Here is a 6,005-nt window from a genome sequence, read left to right as displayed (position 1 = left end):
AGAAATTTACTCCTTTTTTTTTTTTATCTACAATGGCCCTAATATACCGTTGTAAAAATCGCTTACATCAGCTACTGTATTTGACTGATTTTAGTTTATTTTTCTTGACCCTCCAAGACTTTTGAGTCTGCGAGTTTTGCCAAAGTGGCAGAAAGTTTGGACACCCCGTCATAAGAACTTATTTTTCTGCTCTTAAGAGGAGCAGAAAAACAAAGATTATTTCTGTGGCGCCTTTTGATGAGACGCAAACGAAGTCCGATCTTCGAGCTCAGTTTCACGATACAAAAAACTCTTTGATGTGGAAATTAGTTGAAGATTACAAACGACTTTCGCTTCACCAAATTAAATAACTAGATTTTCCCTTTAACACTGCAAAGGTTTATTCTGAGAAAAAACCGGCTTCAAAAACAAATTCAGTAAAAACCACCTCAAATGAGGATTTATGTCTGAAATATAAACTTTTATGACATTTTCATTATATTATTTTACAGAAGAAGAAACCTTGAAGAACAAAACATGCAGTCAGCTGGAATAATAAGAGGTTTCAACTCATATTACACTGTAAAAACTCAAATCTTACCAAGTATTACTGGTTTAGTTTGTAGTGCAAATGTCTTAGTTCACTTGAAATAAGACAAAACTAACTTACAAGTAACTTTTCAGCTTGTTTTAAGTCAGTAATTTCTTAATATTGATATAAAAATTTTAGTTTCATTGACAGATTATTTCACTTATAACATGGAAAAATGTCCTATTAAGGGAAATAATCTGCCAATGAAACTAGAACATTTTAATCAATATTAAAGGATTATTTACTTAAAACAAGCTACTATCTTGCTGAAAAGTTACTTGTAAATTAGAAACTAGATAAAAAAATACTTGGTAAGGATTTGTGTTTTTGCAGTGTAAATGGCCAAACAGAGATTTTTTTTTTTTAAATGTAGGTCACTGTTACAGGCAGAGGTGGGTAATTACTCAGGTACTGAGTAACTGATCAAATTATCAATGATTTAATATTTTAAAATGACATCATCAGACAGATCAAGTAGAAATTTTGGTATTTTAAGAACAAAAATGGCAATAATTAATATAATTAACAAAACATTAACAAAATCAGACCAAAGAATTTTTTCCAAATCAGTTTCTTCCAATGAAAAATTTAAAAAACTTTAACAAAAACTGCAGGTGTGTGTCTGGTGGATTTTCGCAAAAAACGTGTTTGTTCTTCATTCAGTGGGTAGAAAATCCAGAAAACTAGAAATACTTCAAAATAAAATTACTCTTCTAAAAATAAAAAAGTTCAGTGTAGTAAAAATACTCCTAAAAGGACATTTTGTCCAAAAAAGTTACTCAAGTAAATGTAATTGAGTAAATGTAACTAGTTACTACCCAACTCTGGTGTAACTCTGGTTAATCGAACAGAGCACAAAGTTTTTAGTGTCTTGTTGGTGTTTAAACCTCATAATAAAGAAGATTCTGGTCTAACTGTAACTTATTAGTTAGTTAGCTTCAAGGCCAACAGGCTGAAGGTCGCATGAAGCCGCTTGACTCGCGTTGGGCCCACAAACGCAGTTTGTTCCGGTTCTGATGTCCTACCTTCAGCTTCCTCCAGCTTCTCCTCCCCCTCAGTGTTTCCCCTCCTTGTTGTGTGTTTTCATGATAATTGGCAGCAGTTGAACTGCGAGCCATAAATCAAGAAGTGCAGAGGGTATTAATGAGTCGGACCACCCAGGGGAACTATTTTCCCCGCACTTTCCTCGCAGACAATGCGGGGCTACTTGAGTGCGCCGCGGCCTGAAAACCGTGAATGAACCTTCACAAGAGCAGCGCTCCCCTGCTGCCGCGTTTCCACCCGGCTAATGGTCGCAATAAGGACCGATTAAGTATTTATTCTGGAGGAAGCTGAAGCGGTCTGGACAAAAACAGATCATTCTGTTCAAACATGTTTGGGTCACAAGAATGAAGCTGTTGTAGAAAAAGTTAAAAGCTTCATCCGGTGTTTAAGACAAAGCAGGTATGTTCATACAGTAAAAAAAGATGCTTCATCTGTTTTCCCCTCCCTGCCTGACAATAAATCAGACTAAAACTTTTCGCTTTAAGTCGGATCAATTTATCAACTCTGCAAAAATACACAATATGACTAAGTATTTTTGTCTAGTTTATAGAGAAAATGTCCTAGAATACTTGAAGTACGACCAGAGTACCTAAAGATTGTACTCTAGCACGACTTCAACATATTTTTACTCAAGTAAAAGTAAAAAACAGCTTAGAAATTACTCAAAGGAAAAGTAAAACAGGATTTGGTAAAAAGCACTGACCAAATTATCCATCATTAATATTTAAAAATTACATCATCAGACGGATCAAAATACAAAGTTAAGTGGAAATTTTGTTATTTTAAGAACAAAAATGACAATAATTCATAAAAGTATAAAAATAATAAAATCAGGCTAAACAAAGATTTTTCAATCAGTTTATTTCAATAAAAAACTTATAAAACTTTAACACTGCAGGTGTGAGTCTGTGTTTGGTGAATTTTTGGTTAGAACATGTTTTTCATTCAGTGGGTAGAAAATCCAGAAATTTTACTTCTACTCTTAGAAGTATTTCTAAGAGTAGAAATACTTCATAATAAAATTACTCAAGTAAAAGTAAAAATACTCCTCAAAATATTTTTTTTCTTTTAAAAAGTTGCTGAAGCAACGAGTTGCTCTGAGTACCACAAAACAAACTCACAAGTAACTTTTCATCAACAAGTAAGAGTCAATAATCCCTTAATATTAAGGAAAAAGTACAACTTATTTCACTTATAAAATGGGAATAATGTCTTTTTATAAGATAAATAATCTGCTTTAGGAATTATTTACTTACATTAAGCTCTTATATCTTTATGAAAAGTTACTTGTAAGTCAGTTTTGTCTGATTTCAAGTGAACTAAGATGTTTGCACAAGAAACTATTTCAAAATACTTGGTAAGATTTTGTGTTTTTGTCTTTGAATCAGGACTTTACCAAATACTGAGGAGATTTTAGAGGAATATTAAGACAATTTTCTAAATAAATTGTCACCCAACTCACCAAATACAGGAAAGGTTTGAGTTAATGTCAGACATTAATGAAGAAATAAATTAGTTTTCTTTTAATACATTTACACTTCTATATCTATAACGATAACTATATAACTTTCCCAAGTATCTTGTCTTGTTTCTGATTCAAATATATCAATACACTTGAAATAAGATAAAGCTAACTTAGTAGCAACTTTTTGGCAAGTTCTAGTTCATTAGAAAATGGGAAAAATGTCATGTTATAAATGAAATAATCTGCTAGTTCCACTAGCTCTTATATATGTTGCTGAAAAGTTACTTCTAAGTTAGTTTCATCTTGTTTAAAGTGAACTAAGATATTTGCACCAGAAATTAGATAAAAAATACTTGGTAAGATTTTGTGTTTTTGTAGTGTATAATGTTTTTAATCCATTTTCTAGAATTATTTATTTAAAACAAGCTTCCATATCTTGCTGAAAGGTCACTTGAAATAAGATAAAAGTAACAACTAACCTTTCAGCAAGAAATAGGAGCTTTTTTTAAGTAAGTAATTCCTTAATAATGATGAAAAAGTATAAATTCCTCTGGCAGATTATTTCATTTATAATAATACATTTTCCCTGTTATAAGTGAAATAATCTGCCATTGAAACTGTAACTTTTCCATCAATATTAAACATTTATTTACTTAAAACAAGCTCTTATATTTTGCTGAAAAGTTACTTGAAATTAGACAAAACTAACTTAGAAGTTTAGTAAGTTATTTGTACTATAAATAAGATTTAGTGTTTTTGCAGTGTATATGTCTACATGCATGTGTCTACTTCTATATATCTGCATGTTCATATAAAATGTCAGCTCACTGATGTTTTATTGACTCTTTATTCTTGGAGGTAATGTTTTGTTAACTTAAAGCTCACGTCTGAAAGTAAAAACCAAAATTTTTTCCTAAAATCCTTTTAAACATTCCATCCCAAAATGTCTCTCTATAAATAAATGTTTTCTCTCCATTAAAGCCGACCCTCTGCAGCGAAAGTAGGCCTATAATTGTCTTCCATTATGAAACCTCACAAAGCTAGACCATTGGCTACTAAAATACCAAGGTTAATTTTGATTAAATGTCTTCCCAGGGCACAAAAAGCATGTTTTACATAAAACATCCTTCAGGGGGGATTGAAGCGCGATGTTAAAAAGATATATAAAATATTGCTGATGGCAAGGCCAAGCATCCCAACTCTGAAATGAAAGGTATCAAAGAGATTAGAGGAAAACCATTACAAATCAACGCGCCGCTAATATGCCCGCGCCTGCCCTATTATCTCCCCTTAATTCCAGTAACACCAGCAAGACAAAGCTGCAACTTTAATCTTTTCTTAAAGTACATTTTAAGATTCCACATGAATACTTATCGGCGCATAGGCAGTACTTTAGCGTTTCCCCCTTTGTGCTCATTGTAAAAGGCAAGTTGAGCCGTCTTTAAGAAGCAGCTCACAATGGGCAAAGTGCTGTTTTCAGAAGTCAAAATGGACTTCCTACATAAAAACAGGCTGCAAAGGTGAATGTCAACCAGAAATGAATTCACACTGGTCCTTTCCTTACAGCTGACTTTAAGCTTTACTAATAATTTATCTGTGGTTAAATAGGCTTTTGAAGGGCAGGAGAAGTCCAATTAATTCAGCTGTGGAAATGCTTTTGCACAACCAGCTGTGTCTCTGTCCTCCCAAAGGAAATCCTCCTGCAGGCTGAATGACTTTTGTTCCCTTACACTCACCCCACACTCCAAACGCAGCATCCTTCTGCAGCAGAGAAAAAATATTTCCTCCCACACCTGTTGCTGAATTGTGTTTGTGTGCAGACTGGGAGATAACGCCGGGCTTTGTGCAGCCGCGGTTTCCTTCGCTCTGAATGGGGAACTCCTTTTCACAAAAAAAGACGACAAATTACCGTAATCATCACTTCTTCCAAACAAAATAATTCCTGGGTTTTTTTTGTGTTTTTTTTGAGGAAGGAAAGTCACAGGATGTTTAATGGCTGCTGCCCACTGCAAAAACTCAAGACATTACCAAGTACTTTTAGTCTAGTTCCTACTGTAAATATCTCAGTTCACTTTGAATAAGGCAGAATGAACTAACAAGTAGCTTTTTAGCAACAAAACGGAGCTTGTTTAAGTCAGTAAATCCTTGAAATTGATGAAAAAACTTTGACTAGGCCACTCCAGAGCATTTTTTGTATTCCTGGACCTCTGTTAAATTAGGTCAGTCATTTTCACTTTGGTTAATTTTTATCACTTATTTTACGTTAAATATTTTTATTTGTCATTATTCGTAGAAATCAGATTTCACTTTGCACATTTTGTTAAGTATAATTGAAGCTTAAAAATGTTGGGAATTTAAATCTATAAACTATAAGGTATCGCTGGTGTTTTGATGTCATGAAAACTCAGCATTTTAATAGGGTGCCTGTACCTTTAAGAGCGTCTGCTTCTGTTTAAACTTCTGACACTGTCAGCTCTCCTGCTGAGCTGAACTCACTTTATACTGACAGACTTTATTATTTACGGTATAAAACACCTTATTTTTTCCAAACTGCTTTTTAAAGACTAAAAAAAATCAGATGAAATGTTTTTAACTCCATAAATTTATGAAAAACACTCCAATTACAGATTATTTTAATCTCCAGGTTGAAAAGAAATCCACATGCACATGTAGTCTGACAATCCATTTCATAGATTTGAGGAAAAGTCACAATTTGTTTTAGTTTCTGCACGGATCAAGCTGGAGACACGTCAACAAATGATGTCCAAACTTTTGGCCAAAATTGTTAAATTTCGGTTGTTCAGGAGGCAAAAGTCTTATTTTTTCCAACTTAAATGTGTTATTATTCCAAAGGCCGCAAACAGCCCCAGAACCACACTTTGGACACCTCTGATGTTGGATGTTTCAGCATGTTTTGAAAATTTC

The sequence above is a fragment of the Poecilia formosa genome, unplaced genomic scaffold (genome assembly GCF_000485575.1).
Source record: "Poecilia formosa unplaced genomic scaffold, Poecilia_formosa-5.1.2 Scaffold400, whole genome shotgun sequence".
Taxonomy (NCBI): domain Eukaryota; kingdom Metazoa; phylum Chordata; class Actinopteri; order Cyprinodontiformes; family Poeciliidae; genus Poecilia; species Poecilia formosa.
This window is presented reverse-complemented; position numbering follows the sequence as displayed.